Source organism: Nipponia nippon, unplaced genomic scaffold, assembly GCF_047370975.1.
Source record: "Nipponia nippon isolate SJK-2023a ecotype South Korea unplaced genomic scaffold, ASM4737097v1 scaffold_2, whole genome shotgun sequence".
Taxonomy (NCBI): domain Eukaryota; kingdom Metazoa; phylum Chordata; class Aves; order Pelecaniformes; family Threskiornithidae; genus Nipponia; species Nipponia nippon.
In genome coordinates, this window is record NW_028262336.1 from 72,890,001 (window position 1) to 72,908,776 (window position 18,776).

General features: G+C 41.6%; 1 protein-coding gene across 2 annotated transcripts in view; it reads right to left on the minus strand.

Annotated features, from left to right (window-relative positions):
* CLYBL (citramalyl-CoA lyase) overlaps positions 1 to 18,776 on the minus strand; it is a 175,877-nt gene that overhangs the window by 29,533 nt on the left and 127,568 nt on the right. The window lies entirely within an intron of this gene.

Consider the following 18,776-nt stretch of genomic DNA (forward strand, 5'->3'; position numbering starts at 1 on the left):
AGACGGGGGGTGCTGGGCTCCCTGCTTCCTGCCAACTGCAGTTTCAACCCCAAATTCCTTCCAGTCGCCAACAGCCCCTAACAAATTCACATTGTCAAAATGCACACTTATCAAAAGTCATTTCATTTGTGAAGAGTTTTTATGGGGCTAATAAAACTTTAAAGCTTCTGACTCACGGAGGTTCAGGAACGACTTTAACAATATGCAGTCGCTGAATAGAGATGCTTTGCAAGAAAACAGGCAAACTCAAGGGGAAAAAATGAAAAAAAAATCATCAAAGTTAATATCCAGGCTAATACCAATCAGCAAGACAGCACATGACAGTAGATTTAAACCAGACGGATGCAAATCTCTGCCGGTGAGAAGGACAGAGGCGTTTTCCCAATGTGGTCTGAGTTAAACAGTGAGAGGGAACAGTAGCTTACAGTTGTCAGGTCCGATCAGAACAGGGTCTCCCAGGCCAGTTTAAGACAGCTCTGCAGTGTACTGATTTACAGGGCTGGGACCCCCGATCATTAGGGTAAGTTTAGAGAAAAGCAAGTGAGGGCTCTAACTGGTTAAAAGGAAGGAATAATGAAGCAGAAAGTTAATGAAATCTGAAGCAAGCAGCCTTCAGCTTGGGGCCGTGCTTCTCCAAAGGCTGGGAGCATATGCCTGCTAATCGGGCAGACGGCAACAAGGCGCACATGTATGCATCCCTGTGCTGCGATCAAGGGGCATGTTCAGAGGTAATCTCTGGAAAATACAATCTGAAACATTCGAACTGCTGTGAATGGACTCTGACTGGGGCCATTAGGAAAGCCACACAAAGATGCACGCAGTTTACTACAAACACGTCCAGCTGGAAGACAGCTCCGGCGCACAGCCGTCTGAAATGGTTCTTCCGAATTAGGTAAACCGAACCATATGATGCCATTACCGGGTAATACAAATCCCCTATGTTCTCCTTCACCAACCGGGGGTAACAGGTTTCTAGGGCTGGGCCGAAAGTTTCTGGATATGATGCAGAAGGGTAGCTTAAAAACACACTCCAAACCAATTTATGCTTTTAATTAAAGTCAGATTATCACCGTTTCAGCACACACTGATCCAATTTGCAAAAGAAAGATCTCCCCAAATCATCCACTAAGGCAGCATCCAATTCCAACTGAAGGCACATCTCTAGCAAACTTACAGCCTAATTCATTATGATTTTTTTCAGATTACAATAACGAGCAGTAGACCGTCTCATTAGCTATTTTCCTCCTCAGGCTGCAAACTCCCTTCCCAAAAAAGACAGATCGTGTCTTTCTAGGTATATTTCCATACAAAACACTTATTAACAGGCTGTTGCTGTTATCACTTTACATAAACTAAATGTGCAGCCCTCTGGTACGTATCCCAAAAATAACCAACAACTTCACTGAATTTATACCAACCAACAAACATGGGGAGGGGGTTGTTGTTTTTTCCCATATTTTAATAGAAAATATGTTGCTATATTAGTTAACACACCCATGCCATCTGTTGGGTTGAGAATTGATGCGTTTTCTTAGAACCAATACGTTTTAGATCTGTCTGCCTAGATACCCCAGGAATGGAAATGTTTCCCTTCCATGACAAAATACTTCTAGTCACTATAGTTTCCACATCAGGATTTAAGTTATGTTTTTAATTGTGGGACAAACTGAGAGGACCTGGTTGCCAAAGTCAGAGCTCGTGAGGAGTTTAACTCAGTGCCTACCCTTCCTACAACGGAGAAAATCCCACCGATGTTAGTGGGGTATATCAGGTCCCCAGCCAGGCTTCCAATAAAACATTTCATGGGTAAATAAAAAAATGTACTAAAACCTCTGTACTAAAAACACAGAGGAAAGGGAGAGCATTTTCTGCCTTATTACACAGTGAAACGTAGATGCTATTCTTATTGTAGGATCCATGCGAAAAGCTAAAATTTTAAGCTAGATGAACTACTTCAGCATTGTAATAGTAGAGAAAAAAGTAGTCCTTGATAGAATAAGGTCTTTACAGCAGTAGATACAAGAATAAACACATTTTCCAAACTGTATGTAAAGTCTCTGCCAAGAATGATCAAACTAGAATTTTTCAGGAAAGGTGAAAAAATTATTTACCCTGTTCTTCACATGAGAACTACAAAATCGGATAATACTCTGTCATGACTGAATAGCTGATAAAGAAATAAACCTGATTGATTGTTAATTAAACGATTCCATCCCCAGGTAGCTTGGGACGGTGGTATCCCCATTGGGTCCCACGTGGGTTGGGTTCTTTATCACACCGAACAAGAGAGGAAGACAACAGAGAGCTTCCATGGTAAACAGTGATATTATTAAAATACGCTAAATTTGCAACTTGTGCTGGAAAACCCACTGGAAAAAAAAAAGGTTGGTCAGGGTGGCTACTCTAGCATCCCTTCTGTTTGACTCGGAGGAGGACACGGGAAGATGTTCATTACCACGCGCAGCTACGCCAACTGGAGAAGATAAAGGTTTCAGTGACGCAGCATCGCTGACAAATCCACCGCCACCCAGACACACGGGCACTGAAATTAAAGATGGGAAGACGTGTGTTGCCGGCTCGATTGGCACCCATTAAACCTAATAACTAACCATCCTCACGAGTTCCTAGCTCTGAATTATCAAATCTGCAAAGAAAACAACATCCGTCCACTTTTACACTCCAGTGGAAGAGGTGGTCCCTCGCGGCGGGGCTGCGCAGTCTCGCCATCTGGAGAATAAATCGAGTGTGAAGTACAGTATAGTTTGGGACCAAGCTCCGTGGCGGCAGCCCAGCAGTTAGTTCATTAGTCCCAAACTTGCGGGGATTAGTGTGGTATCAGCTCTACTGTCGGATGGGATCAGGCAGGCAGAGCGCGAGACTCAGGGACAGGGGTGGCGGCAAAGAAGGAGCCCCTCGGGCTTATTTATAAAACTACATAGTATAAGCGCACCTAAATAGGTGCCTTTGGTAACAGTATTGTCATAGCCTCCTACCAGCTGAATCAGTACCTTTCCTTCTTTCCTTTTTTTTTTCCCCCTTTTTTTCTTTAAGTTATATGTCAAGACATAGAAATTTCTGCTTTGAAACAGAAGGAATGCCACAGAGCTGGAAGCTCAGCCACCCACTCACCCTGGAAACAGTGTTAAAACAGCAATAACGAAACAAAGATGGTCAGATTACCAGAATTTTGGGGACTGCAAGAGCAGACAGAAAAATGACATTTTTCTCTTTCGTTTCAAACTGGTACAATACCCCACAAACCAGTTTTCCAGCACCGCGATTTCTAGACCTGCCTGACTTGGGGACAAAAATCTCTGGTTTGCCTTATCTTTCTTGCCTAGTCTTACCCCCTTTTTTTCTCAAGACCTTCAGGTCTTCATGTAAAGATAGTGGGTATACTTAAAGATATGTGTAGGTCTCATCCTGTTAACATCTTTTGGTAATAATTGCTCATATGGAAATATAAATATATGATGCGCTAAAATGGCAGGCCAGAATCTATCATCCTCATTGCCATAATAAGTTTGCATGTTTCAAATGGCAGAGGAAAAATTAATTACTATAATCACAATCCAAGTTATTTTTTGTGACAGGTCTGACATTGTAAAAACATACAATTATGTGTTAATGTGACTTCCCTGGAGTGGTTTGTTTACAGGCCTTGACATTGCTGAGTCTTTTGTCACTTTTATTAGTGCATACCCTATGAACGCGTCTCTCAAATAAGGTTTTGCAGAAGCGCGCATATATTATGTAACCGCAGTGGTTTTTTAGGCAAAATTGAGTTTCTGCATAGGGAAAGCCTCACGTTTTTTACATGCTTAATTCTCCGTCAGTGAAGTGATGCCATACAGAATGATACTTTATTTAGTTTCAAATTCACAGAGGAGATTGGCAAGAGGAGAGACAAATTACATTTGTTTTTAAGGAAACAAAGGGAACCATAACCGCAGAGCAGAGTGTTTCTGAGAACAGGAGGCACCTGGTTCACCAGGCTTGCATTCTACCTTACCTGCATCAGGTACTTGTGAGAATAAATCTTTGAAATTGAAAACACTTATTTCTAGTTAGTCTTGTTAGACTGAAAAACTGCTGTAAAATATGCATACACCGCAAAGCCTTCAGGAAGCTGTTATTAAATAATTTCTTTTGGTTATCTTTGAGCAGATAATCAGTTGAGGAGTTTTTAAAGACTTATGAAGTTTTAAAATACATTTTCTTTTGGTTCAACAGGGAATACGCCAAACCCACCACGTAATCCTAAAGGAAAGAAGGGGCAGGAGTGGGGAGGAGGAGGGAGAATAAGGCCTCCGTCGTGTATGTCCGTGTTTCTCCCCTGCAGTTCATGCAAATGCATGTTTTAGAGCACTGCAAGATTCTGATTTTTCCGCTACTCTTTCCTGAAATTGTTGAATTCTTTCTTTAATAATGATTTGGTCTATTCAAGTCTCTTCTTTTTTTATACCAACCTTTTCACTTTTCTGAAAGAGAGATTCTTCATGACATAATGAGTCATCTAACTCTGTGCATCTCTAGCATCTGCTGCTTTTCTCTCTGCTCTGCTAATTGTCTTTACATGCAGTACATGGTCTAGCAACACTAAAATGAAGCAAACTTTGGTGGCTAGCATTATGAACTAAGCTGCAATTTAATTATGCTGTGCTGAGGAACCTTAATTTCTTTGCCCATTTTCCTAGACTTTTTATTTAAGGTCTAGGAACGCATCAGTGCACCTATCGACAATATTTATCCTGTATTTTTAAGGGACAAGATCTCTTAAACCCGTTTATGAATAGCTGGGAGCTGCTTGCTGCCATGTAAGTTTAGCAAGCCTCTCCCTCCTTCTACCAGTGTGGCCAATGTGGATCCTGAAGATATTAGGTGGGGTCTATCCAACCTCATCAGAGTTGGGCAATTTCCATATATGACGATCGGGTGATGGCCTGGCTTGACATGCTGTGAACCTGCGGAACCAGAGCAGAAGAACCCGAGGTCCACCCAGCCGGCAGTCCAGGACCCGGGGCCCCTGAATCCCCATAAAGCTTTATGGGTGCTCAGCTATGTAAGCACTGCATTTCTGCTGAGCTGGGGTATCCAAGGATGTGTATATTAGTGCAAGAGCAAGACATTTTCACAAGTTGTGCTTAAGATATTTTCCCGACTTGCATGTATCTCATAGAAATTTAAATAGAGGCTAGTTGGCTGCTAGAATAAATTAGCACATAGAAACATTCATGTAATATGAGGACTTAGCATAAATATTTCTGTAGCAAAAACAATACAGCATGGGGGTGTCTGTGTATACCTTAAGACTATGTGTACAGAAATATTTCAAAAGATTTTTTAATGACAGTACTATATACAACAGCTTCAGTAAAAGAAAATTTTGCTCATGTACGTAGGCAGCTATTCTTCTGTCTGCCAACTTTTATAAACACTTACAAAAGAGATGTAAACAACCTTTCAATTAAGACAAATCAAGCTAACACTAATTTAAGCTGGCTGCAAGATGTAGTCTCTTTATTTTTTTCCCTGGCTTTCTGAGGATGCTTTTGGTTTTGTGACAGATTAGCATCACAAATGAAAATTCTTTAGAAGCATTAGTGTTAATTAGTCTTCCTGGACAGTCCGAATGAGCTGCTGCACGATGAAATGAGACCACAAAATATTCAATCTGATGTATCAATTGAAAAAAAAAAAGGCTATACATTTCTTTAATCCAGCACGTGAATTAAACTGTATGTTATGGTTCTCTTGTATTTACAAATACTCTAGTTTAAGATGTATTTTCTTGGCATGGTGTAATAAATTATTATGGAAAACGTGTACGTTTAGGCATCCATTTTTTAATTTTTATAAATGTAACTTTTTGTTAACACTGATAATGAAACACATTGCTGTCTGTCAAAAGTACATCTGCTTTAATAAATTATCAACCCCTGTTCAGCAGCTGATTTCAGGTGTGGTGATTCTAAGTGAGATATGGATCCAACGTTTTGAAGATTGGCAAATGGGTACCATCAGAAGCGCTGTTTAATTACTGCCTCAATTATTTAATTGAACATTTAACATTAAACAGTGTAGAAAGTTAAAGGCAAGCTAAAGGCAAATAAAAGTTTATCAGAAAGAAAACAACTGGCCAGAGGGTTACGCCTGCTTGTACCAAAGGAGCCAGCATCTGCCCCAAGCTGTTCAGAAGCCCCTAGGAACGAAGAAGGCATTAAGAAAAATCAGGTCATCTGTGCCACAGCTTCCTTCATTCTTCCTCTTTTCTGGAAGAAACTTTTCCCAGTCTACCCACAGTCTCAGTAAAACGAGGTCTTTCAAAGAGAGAACTTAGAACTGTGCATGGTTTTTGGTATTGTGCAAATACTGATGAACAGCTCTTATCTCAGTTTTCATAAAGAGCTTTGTTTGCTTTGGTAAATTAGCAACTTACTATTCTGTAATGTGATCAAAATCCCACAGAATTCTCCAAGTCCAAGTGTTTACAGGTCATGCCCACAGTTAAATCATACTTATGCACAAAAGCTCTCATCTCATCCTTTTCAACTTATATTTTAAGGTTAAGTGGTGTCACCTTGTAGATGCATGTGTTTCCATGCAATGTCTTTAGCACGGGATTTATGACACCAGCTGGTCACTCGGGTGTCATACGCTGAGCAAGGCACCCCCAGGAAGTCCTCCCACCAGGCGGGTTCTTGCGCTGTCTAGAGAGGACTTAAACCTTGCTTTCTAAAGCAGCGATTGTCTCATGCAGTCCTGTGCTCCCCTGGGAGATCATGTGATTAATTCCAATTTCTGTTTATGGACCCTCTGAGAAAAATCTATACCATCAGATAACTTAGCTCCCAACTTCACCTGAAGATCTTGAGCCTCAACTGCCCACAAGGCACAACTGCGTATTTACATCCAGACTCTCCTTTAGGGTAGTGAAATCATCTATTTCCTCCAAACCAAAACAAAGGTGTGGTTTTAGAGATGGTTCTCTGCAGGCATCACACTCAAAGAGCAGTATGGGCAAGACTGCACCAAGTTCAGCTGCCTCCACCCTGCTCAGTCCTGTGACGCTGCTCTGGCAAGGCCTGTGTACCTTCAAACACTCACGCGTGCCATCTTGCCACGCCCCAGGGCATGCAACACATATCCTCAGCTGAAGGTTAAAAACCCCCATGTTGATATGGCACACTGCTCATATTATTTCAGCTGCTGGAACTGAAGAAAAACCACCCAGAAAAACCATTGCGCTGTAGGTCCATCAGAGCCCCACCGTGGGTCATGGGGAGATCCAGACCCACGTGCTACGTATCCATCACTGCAGTCAGTCTGCTCTAGAGGTTTGCCCCTACGCAATGTAGACATGAGCCCCTCTGCCCCACTAGGCGAGGGCACCAGGGACCTCTCCTTGGATCAGACGCATTTAGCATCGTAGAAGTAGCCTATAATTGCAGTAATTACTTCCATGGGAGAATAATGTTAGGAGAGCACGAACATAATTTTAGATGTTTTTAAGTTTAGAAGCTTGAAAGACGTAGATGCCAGGAGCACTGAATAGATAGCTCTCCACAGGGATGTTCAACATAGGAAACTTTGATCTAACAAGCTTCGCACTAAATTGACACAACTCTTGCCTTCCTGCAAAGCAAACTTGTTTTATACATGTATTTCTCAGCCAGTGCTTACCTTAACAAAGACCCACCTCACTACGCTAGATTTTACCAGAAATTCTTCTTCTTTCTCTACCAGAAGGGCTTCCTTCTGATAGAGATCCCACTTGGATGGGTGCCTGGGGTGAGTCAAGGAACCCAAACATACTCCACCCCAAAAGCAGGTTTTAGCACCTCCTGTAGGCAACATTTTCTCCTAACGATGTGACGAAGCCCGTTACAGCTAGCTGTTCACTCTTGGCAGAGTCCCTGAAGGATGCGCAGCAGTACAATAGCAACTGCACCCCCTTCTTTCCACCCCCACACCCCCGAAGTGGGAGAGGGGAAACAGTACCAGAATGCCATGTCCCGCATGTCCCTGCATCAGCAGTGACTAGCCAAGGCAGGAACTGAGCCCTCCCATATAAAATAAGATCAACTCTATGACTCATGTACTCATGGCAAGGAGTAAGGACCTTTTAGAAATGACTTAACTTGTTTTCTGTGGTCTAAACCAAATGTGACGATGTGAATTTTTCCCTGCCTAGACCTATGATCAGTGTTAAAGGAACTGAGATTTTTCTCCCATTTGAAAGTGGGACCTGAGGAGGTGGTTATTTTCTAGGTCAAATCTCCCCTGTGTCAATCCTGTGGTTGTAGTATGGTATTTGTACACGACTGACAGATGTATGGTACTGGCACAATATAATACACATCTTTATAGACATGTAGAGAAAAAATCTTAATTGTTTATTGGTGTTCTTCAAAACCTTTTTAAGTTCCTCATTTAGATATTCCCGATTGCAGTGGAACAAATTACTGGAGCTTGTGACATTTCTTTCCCTAAGCTTTTCTTCAACTGTATTTTTTTTCCTGATGAAATCAACTATTTTTAATGCTAGGCTGACTGAGAAGGTGCTCCTTAGCGGGCCAAAAGTAAGGTTGGTGCATATTCCACAATAAAAGGATAAGATAAATCAACGTATGTTTATTTCTGTCAGATCTAAGCATTTTCTACCCTCTTCTGCTTATTCCCACTCCATGTTCCATTTTTTTCTCCACACAAGCATTTCCAATGCAACTGTTTCTCGAGCCAAGATGCAAACTGGATCACTGAAGCAATCACATTAGAAAAACTCAGGTTTATTTTATTTCTGGGTGGGTGAGTAGGATTTTTTTTTAACCCAGACCATTTCAGCTATCTCATTTACAGCATGGCCATACAAACAACTGCATCACTGCAAGCAAGGGGCTTGCAAAGGATGACAATAAGCAGCTAGGAAGGGCAACATGGAAAGAGGAAATTCTTGAGCTGTTTTTGTTTTTTCCACCAGAGCCAACAGCTAAGTACCCATCATTTCACTTGTTTTGTGCTAATGAGGAGAGTAGCAGGTAACATTCAAGCAAATGCCTGCATCCCAAAACAACCATCACTACAAGCCTACATTCTTACATCCAAATGTACTTATCCATAACATACTTATCCATAATGTTACCTCAGCATAACCAACCGGGGCATCTGGAAGCAGGGCACTATGTTAAATCATTTACTTGACTAACACAGCTTTTGCCTTCAGTTAGGTTGCTCCCTTCATAACATTTTTCTAGGCCTGAACATGCGGGCTCCTTCACCTGTGTTTCCATTACCTACTGTTAGATCTGTCCAAGTCCAAATCCGACACAGATTTCATCCACTTCAAGCAGTCTGTCAGGCTTTAAAGTCAAATCCTTTACGCCTGGATTATCAGGTATTTTCTCTCACTTTTTGGACAATGACTCTGCCAAATGCAATGTCAATAAAAGACTAATAAGATGGGTTCAGCTTTGGACCATTTCTTAACACATATAATAAATGCTGGGGCCAGCCTGGACCCTGCCTTTGTACTGATTTAACTACTTTGAATTTAGTTAACACCAATAACATTAAGCTGATGCTAAGCTTTGGCATGCATCTGTTCGCCAAATAGCAATATCGTTCATTTTCTTGTCTGAATGAACTAGATGGACACTCAGGATTTTATAGCAGTATAATTGCATTCGTACAGTTCTGCTGCTTTGGTTTTATTATATTAATTTTAAACCAACAGTGATAAAATGGAATTCAGTATTCACAAGTTTGCCACCCATTAAATGACCATTTTTGTTCATAGTATCCCAACTTGCTTTTTGTTGTGTAACTGTCTAGTCTAAATATGTATTTAGCAATTTTTTGTCCCTTTGACTTGATATGAATCTCCTTCTTGATCTGAATGAAGGACTGCCAAAGGAAATTAATGAAAACGTGCCCTACTTACCTAACAAACTTTCTTTAAGGGAAATTGTTCTGCTTTACTTGTTAAACCTGTTTACACTTTTCAACTGTCACAGTAATGATGTGGTTTGTATTGAGCCCAGAAGGTAGTTTTTCCCCCAAAGCGCTCAGAGACGTCTTCTCCAGCCAGAATCCCCACTCCCATCACCTGCATCAGGTGCAGGTTAACCCTGGTGGGACTCAGGTGATGCTCCCTTCCCTTTCCTTGGCAGTGGTTGCTCCCTCCACTGCCAGCTTGCCACTGAGCATCATGTCCATCTGGCAGCCACCCCTCCGACCTCCAGAAGCTCCCCAGCTCCGTTTGCTCATTCCAGCTGGGCATCGAGGCACCGTCCCTGCCAGTGTGTTTGTGGTGCTTGTGCTGGTGTGTGGTTATGCTGCTGGACACCACAGGCCATTCAGGTCCTTTGCTAGTTAAGGTGTCTTTGCTTTTGCTTGGGATGGGGCTGTGGCCCGTACAGTCCAAGGTGGTCCTCACACCGCTTGTCAAGAGTTTGCTCTACATCTAGAGAACTTATTTTCTGAGGGCAAAATACACAGTGACATTAGTGCTGCTTGGCTTTATCTGTTGGCAAGTTCCCTACCCATTTCTCTCCCCACTCTTTCATTTGGTATGCAATCGTCAATAAACTTCCTAGGAAGTCTCCTTTTTAGAGGCAGTAGGTTTCTGCAGCACAGGTGCAGGAACAAGTCTGTTGTCCCTCTTGAGCCCACTGGACTACTCCACTGTCTAAGGGTGCCGTAGCAGGTACAACAGTACCAGAAAACTGTCGTAAAGTGTGTATCTTGCCAAAGTCTCTTTCTTTTCTGGTTCCTCATTCGATCTATCACCTTCCCCCCCAGTGGGCTTCAGACAGAGTCACAGAATCACAAGATGGCTGAGGTTGGAAGGGACCTCTGGAGGTCATCTTGTCCAACCCTCTGCTCAAGCAGGACCACCCAGAGCTGCTTGCCAGGACTATGTCCAGATGGCTTTTGAGTATCTCCAAGGATGGAGACTCCACAACCTCCCTGGGCAACCTGTGCCAGTGCTCGGTCACCCTCACAGTAAAAAAGCGTTTCCTGATGTTCACAGGGACCCTCCTGTCTTTCAGTTTGTGCCTATTGCCTCTGATCCTGTCCCTGGGCACCACTGAGCAGAGCCTGGCTCTGTCATCTTTGCACCCTCCCTTCAGGTATTTGTATACATTGATGAGCTCCCACCCCACCTCAAGCCTTCTCTGCTCCAGGCTGAATAGTCCGAGCTCTCAGCCTTTCCTCATAGGAGAGATGCTCCAGTCCCTTCATCACCTTTGCAGCCCTTGCTGGACTCTCTTCAGTATGTCCAAGGCTCTCAGGTACTGAAACCTCTGGCATTCTCTTCAAAATGATTCTCAAGGTTTAGAAGTCCTCTCTATTTGTCAGAAGTCTTTGAGCATATTAAAACTGTCTACTTCTTTTTTTACTTTTGAAAAATGTTAAGGTCCATTTCTAAAAAATTACTGGTATTCAGCATTCCAGTTTATTTATTAACATAATTTTTTAAAAAATTCCTATGTCCCTTCATGCTCTCAGCATCACCTTTTCCAATACAATTCCCGTTTCCAACTGAGTGATTTGATCTTTGCTTTAAGACAATTTTTCATCTGTTGCTTATTTGGCTTTATTTCTTCTTGACCAGGTTTCACAGCTTCAGATTCTGTGTTGGCAGTTTCTTGGCCAGTTTTCCTTTCTTGTTGACCAGATATAATCTCTGCCAGTATGGAAGCTAAGTCCTCTATCGCTGGCCAAGCAAGAATCAATCATGCTGAATCTTACTAATATAAATCTACACTTAACACAAATGTAATCCTCTTGGGAATTATCATCCACCCTAACATAAACTTTGTCACATTTTATGAATGCTTATGAATATTAATTAACTATTCTAGCCCACTTACATGCATGTTTGTAAATAGACGGCTATCAGATAATTAAAATAGCAAGACAAGAGTAGCAAAATGGCTTCGGTCTAACAGCTATATAAATATATATATACTTGAACACCTCTTCTGCCTGTGTTTCTCAGGACGGGTCGCTGTTCGACTCCATACGCATGTGGACCTACTTTCCGGCTATTCTAGTTTCACATCTATACTGCAGAATCGCTGTAGAGCCGCAGGCAGGTTGAACCCCATTGTCCCCTAGCCCATTCAGGCTTAGCACAAATGCACGATCTAGCGACGAGAGCTTTCACTCAGCCAATTCTGCGTGCCCAGAAGTTCAGCTCAGCTTTTTCATCCTGAACAATGGGGAAGCAAGGGGGATAGCCTAATATTTTATCCTCTGTTTTGCCTACGTAGTCTTTGTCCACCAGCAGTTTGCAGCATTAAAGGCAAACCTCTTGCATGTAATAGCTTTCAAAAAGCCTTCCTCCTGTAGACAAGGAGATGATGAGCTAGAGTCACTGTTTGCTGTTACCCTAATCTGTTTTTCAAAGGAAGATGCCTTTTCTATCGTCTATATAACTCGTTCTGCTCCTTCGGTGTCTTCCCACGCCATGGCATGCTCTTTGGGTTGAATACAGGACAAAATTCAGAAAATTATTCTTCTGCTGTCCTGTCTCCCAAGGATCACCCCCTCCCTTCGAGCTTTGCTTGTACTTTTTTCACTGCTCCTAGTCAAACAAGTTATTGAAATGTTTTTGTTTGTTTTTTGCTGTTTCCCTCCCTCGCCTTCAGTCGATGTTTGTAAAGCATTTAACACTACACCAGGCGGGTTAATTTACTGCACTGGTAAAACAGGCTATTTGGAGTGTCTTGCAACACTGACATGTTTTCAGCTTGAAAATCAGATGTCTCCATCCCAAAGGAAAGAATTCTTGCCAAAGCTTTGTTTATATCGATGCCAGGTGCAATCTGGCCCAACAGTGGTAATGACATATGAACACTAAACAGTTTGTAAAAAGCATGCTTCAAAATGAAATCTGAATCCTATATATAAAGACCCAGGTAAGAGTCTTACTAGGAATTTGCCTGGTGTAGGAAAGTATTTCTTTGTAGAAACATTAATTTGGCTTCTGGGCTCCCTTTAGTGTTATTAGTGGCTTCTGATTTCAATTTTTTCATTACAGATTGTTTTTCTTTTGCTTCTGGTAGAGTTTTCAAAGCCGCAGGTTTATTGTGCAGAAATATTTTAACAAAAATTACTGTAATTACTGTATTTAATACTTTATTTTGTACATGGCTCTTGCAGGTATGATTAACAAAAGAAACCTTTCCTCTTTTTGCCTCGCAGAGAGAGACCCTGATTTGGTGAAAATTAGAAATACTGCGATGCAATGCATACTGCAGCACCTCTCGAAAGGGAATTGCCAGAATTGAATTGCAACCTCTTCTTAGACAAGTTCAAAATAGGCTTTCATCCCGAAAGGAGATTTTTTTGGTTACTGCTGGCTACACAGAGGAAATAAATGTTAAACCTGTATGAGAGTCCTGACCCTTAGATTAAGTAACTCCCTGCCCATAATGTGAAAGCATCAGAAACCCTGGTAGGCCGCAACTTGCATATGTTTGTCTGAGCTCTGTGACGGTCACATCCTCAGCATCACTTCGCAAACTTACTGTCAGATAAAACTGTGGAAAACAACAGTGGGTTGACACACTCAGAGGTTTTCAAAATGTGCCCAGATTTTGTTTGCAAATCTGTATTAAATTGACACTCCCACTAAATCAGCAGCAGTTTACATGAAGATCTGGGCCTTAAAAATCAATGACATTTATGTAGTGATCAGATTCTTATCTCTTCAGAGGGGCAATGTTAAAACCAAACACCCGTTGCTGCTGTTGAGTATGTGTACTGCAGTAGGGAAGGTGCTCAGTGTGATCTACATATCATAGAGGCATAGAGCAAATCATTTGCCCATAGAGTAAGCCAAACAAAAGCTGGGAGAACAACAGCAATAAGAGACTATTTGACAAAAAGCTATTCATGTGTGCAACCCATTACCTCACCACATACCTAAGTGTGAGCCAGTGGCTTTGGGTTTTGTCTTAAGAAGAAATCCGAGAAAATTTTCAGGATGCCTTTCCCATCTGTTTGAAGTAAAATCATGAGATCAGTATGCCTTTAAAATGAGAGATAAACCACTTAATACTTTAAGTCAAACTTCAGAAATCATGATTCTTGAATCAGTGCCTCAGCAGAAAAGGAAAGACTCAGATTTGCAGATGGCAAGTTGCTTGCTACAATCTGAAAGGGTCTATACTATAATGGCAAAAAATATGACTATATACACTTTCTTCCTCTGTCCATCTGCCACTGTTATACTCTAGTGTGGGGGTGATTTTATTTAAATTTGGACTGTTTGCAGGCTGATTTCTCATTTCTGCAATCACTAGGTTTGTCACAAAAAGAGTAAATAGATTTAAAAAAAAAAAAACTGCTGCCTTGGTGCTGTGTGACTTAAATAGTGAAATCATTGCAATAGACTCCCACTGAAGAAATCTACATACATCTGCTGCTGGTCTGCATGCTATCTCATCCAGTGACTGTCTATGTACATCTATACATGGAGGGTCTGGGAATGTTTACAACGCTTGTGAGTATTTTCTGAAACGGAAGATGCAGAATAGTGGTAATGACCAGACAGACCAAGAATAAAAGAAGAGAAATACATTAATAATAGAAAATGAGTAATGCAAATGGATATTTAATTTATTAATATTTAAAGGTCATAGGAAGAGTCATCTTGTTTTACTCACTTATTATTCACCTTCATCCAGGAAAATTAGACACTAGCTTGCCATGGTTTCCCCCGCACTCATTTCGTAAGGAAAAATGTCAGTGGACAGAAGTATGTATTTATCAAGACACAGAGACATTGAAAAGCTGTCAGGAACCACGACTGCAAACATCAGATCATTCCCCTTTCCCCTTGCTCAAGACTTGTCGAGAATAAGACATATAGATGGATTATTTTTTTTCCCAGCGGGACTGCATTTGCCTAGAAGGAGCTTTTATGCCTTCTGCCATCAGACCCTCATCCTTGCAGGGACCACTTGGTGAACCTGTCTTCTGGAGCGGAGGTCCTCATGGACAAATCCCGCCAGCCCAGGCTGGTCCCCTGCGCTATCCTCATGCCTCTGGGCTCCCAGTAGCACTGATGCACCAAGGAGTCGTCCCCACTGCTCTGTAGAGTCGCCCCCCGGTACACCCCGCTCCCCAGAAGGCAAGCTGGCGGCTGCAGGGAACGGGAGCAGCTGGCCAAAGCTGCCAGCTCTGCCAGGCTGACGGCAAAGGAATTGCAGCAAATAATGGAAATCTGCTCCTTAACATGTTAGGTTTTTAAAACGGCCTGTGATGTTACAGGACGCATACAGTGGTTTTAGGGTTTGTAGGTCATTAGCTCAAGGGTTCTGAAAAATTAATATCTGAAGGCAGACTTTTAAAGGGTTCACTGTAAATAGCTTATTCTGTGAAAATGAGAAAATATCAAACTAGAATTACTAGAAAACGTTGATTCTCCCCTCTTTTGCACTGCGGAAGGAATGTCAGTGTGCAAGCTGGAAACTCAGGCCCATCAAGAGAGTAAAGATTTTGGATCTGCGTTTTCTGCAAGCTGGAATAAAACGAGGCAGCTGCCAACAAGATTTCATCCTGCTTTGAGTCCCATGGCAACTCCACGAGTGAAGGGGAAAGATGAGTTTCGCCCATTGCTTGGCAGCACCCTGCAAGGTATACATCTGGGTATAAGCCATCATCCCGGTCTAAATACTGGCCCACCTTATATATTTTTGGCTTTTTTTCTTCTTTTTCCTTTAAAATTTCAAAGGAACTTTGATTTTGTTACAGCTTGCATTCAGTATTTGCTCTCCATTGAAATGTTATTGGTATAATACAGCATACATGTTCTACAGTCAATGAAAACAGCGCTAAAGAGCATCAAAGACCACTATTTGCTATGGATCTGAAAACATATAAACATTAATGTATTTCTTTAACTGAAGAAAATGAATAAGCAGGAGATATTTTGTTACAGGGTTCTGAAATTAGGATCTCTGTCTAAAGCTGATGTGAAAAATAAATGGGTTTTAAGCTATGTAAGATTTAAACTATCTGGCATCTTTGTCACTTATTCCATGTCAAGTGGGTACAGACGGCAGCGATTCTGATAAGGAGGCTTTTCACATTCTCTTCTACCAGTAGTAACCCAAGACGCGGAGGGGGGGTGAAGAACAAGGGTCATATTTATAATCTGGAATGCTGCAAAATGTATCTCTTCAAGTTTTCAGTTGAACTGAGATATTTATCTTAACAAGATCTAATTAGACCTAATTTCCATAGCATATAAATTATTTTCCTCATTAGAGTAGCTAATGCCATGTTCAGATATCATGGCAATCAAGCTTGCGATTTCTGGAAAAACTGGTTAGAAGGCTTAGTATTAAGTGTGTTTCCAACTGTGAAATTTATCCTTCCGAGCAATGCCTCCCAGTTTACTCACTTTGTTCCAGGATTCTCCGCAGCATATGGCCACTGGAACCCATTAAATAACACGAAGTAAGACAAAGTCAGCGATGAGTCAAAAATAGCTGCACTAGTGAATCGCCTTTCAAAATTCTGTCTCTAACAAGAAAAATAATGAAGAGTAAGACATGCAATTAGAAGAAATTAAGGTCAATTTTCAAGCCGGGTTGCCGACGTGGTGGTTTCGAAATCCACATTAGGCACCTCAAATAAAAGCAGTCTGATTGAACACCTGCAGCTCTTGGCAATGCACTCGTGCATATAAGGCAGCCAGGCAATTCTTGTACACAAAGTCTCTACCTCTCGGTTTTATTTTCCCCATTACCTAAAACTCCTAAAACTCCAGGTCCTAATCGCTAGGTTTGACATGTTCCTTTCTCCTCCTAAGGAAGATACCCAGTGTTTCCAGTGCGTGGCCGTATGTGTGCCATATACTTGTTGGACAAGTCCCATTTGCTCAGCATGAGAGTGAAGGCACTTTTTTTAGTACAGGAGCTTGTCACAACGTATTTGGCCAAATACACTGTCAAAATATATTTGGATTCCTCGCATCCAGCCTGTGTCATCTAAAAGTTGGGTGTCTGCTCTAAGTTTTTTTCTAGAGCTTTCCTACAGTCAATAGTGAGAGGTCAGTGTATCTGGAAGGAGATTTATCTTCTCCTAGCCTAGCTGACTAAGGCATAGAGATGATTTGTTCTTTGGAGGCACCCAGCTCCCTCAGCTGAATATGCAGGCAGCCTCGGCAGCTAGTTGAGATGAAGCACCTCCTTCCTAGAGAGCTACAACTGGCAAGACGAGTCTCACCTCAGTGTTTTCAGGGCTGGTAGCTCCTATCCCAGATGAGTTTTGCTAATATGAAAGGTCTAACTATAGACCTTTGCTGCTGTAAGAATACCACACTAACAGCGAATCTTCAGGACGAGCTCAATGTGTGGTTACACCGACACGCTGCATGGCTGAAAGCAGGGAGATGCTTTCGTTCTCAGCTATACCTTAACCAAACACTAGCCAACTACATTTATTTCCTCTCATTAAAAATAGATCCAGTGCTCTGAATGGGTGCGTCTCAAATGAGGCATAGGAAACATGCAAGTTTCTGAATAAACTGAATTCTTTATTTGATGCATTTTGAAGCTTTGTAGTTATTATTATTCGGTTACTTTAGTATCCAACTCCCTTCATTTGCAAGTAAAAAGATGCTTCATCTGGCCATCCAAATAGTATATTCAAACAAAACATCCCAGGAAATAAACAACTGTGCTCTTCTGACCTGTGTTATGAACAATAAAAAGTTATCTAGAGTCCACAGACTGTACATACTGTGTCTGTCTCCTTATACCTAAGCATATCTATGGATTTAATGGTCGTATTCAGGTATAACGCAGATCGGAATCCAGCCACATAACTCCTAATTGATTTAAAATTATGTGGAAGGTAACGGTGCCAGAAGACAATTTAGTTTGCTCTCTTCCATACTGAGCTGAAGTTGTTTGGTTTTCTTGAAAGAAATAAAACTGATAATTGTCACTACAGTAAGTAAATATGTCTGAATACACGCAGAAAGCAGATCTATTGGGTAAGAGGTTACAGAATCTCATTTTGTGGTCCATCTGCTCCCTCTTTGCTTCCCAAGCCAACAGACACTAATCTGGGATGAAGAAACTGACAGGACATGGGGGAGGAGTAGACGGTCACAATTCTGACTTGTTTCAGCTTTTTGATGTATGTGCTCATGCCATTGTGATATAATAGAAGGAAAATAATGCAGTGGAGTCAGGAGGACAATTCAAACAATTATGTATTACAGCAGCATTTTACTGTTCGAGACTTTCTCATAATTTCAGTGCAATTTATATTTTTTAACTCTAAGACCCCAGTGCTCAAAATTAATGTTCAAGGGGAAAAAGCTGCATTGCTGGAAAAGATTGCTAAGCAGATCATAAGCTGAAATAAATGGTAAAATAATCAGACTGAGCTAAGAAAGTGTCCAGGGTACTCCTGTTGGATTTTTTTTTTGTTCTAATTTGCATCTGTGCTGATGGTCTTGAAGAAAATGTGAGCATCACCCCAATAAAAATTTTCTAGCAACCCTAGCATGAAAAAAATCAAAAGCTGTGCAAGAGGATGAGAACAAAATACAAAAGAGTTAAGGACAAAAACAAAATTCAAAGCCACGGACCGTCAGTGAGAAAGACAAAGCCGAAGCGGCAGTGTGGCTAACCAGGGATGGCAAATGAGAAAGGGATGTGCTGTGTGACAGTGCCGTAGTGAAAAAACAGCCAATGGAGCCGTATCGTGTCACCCCCGTATCTGTGCAGCTCTGCAACAACAGT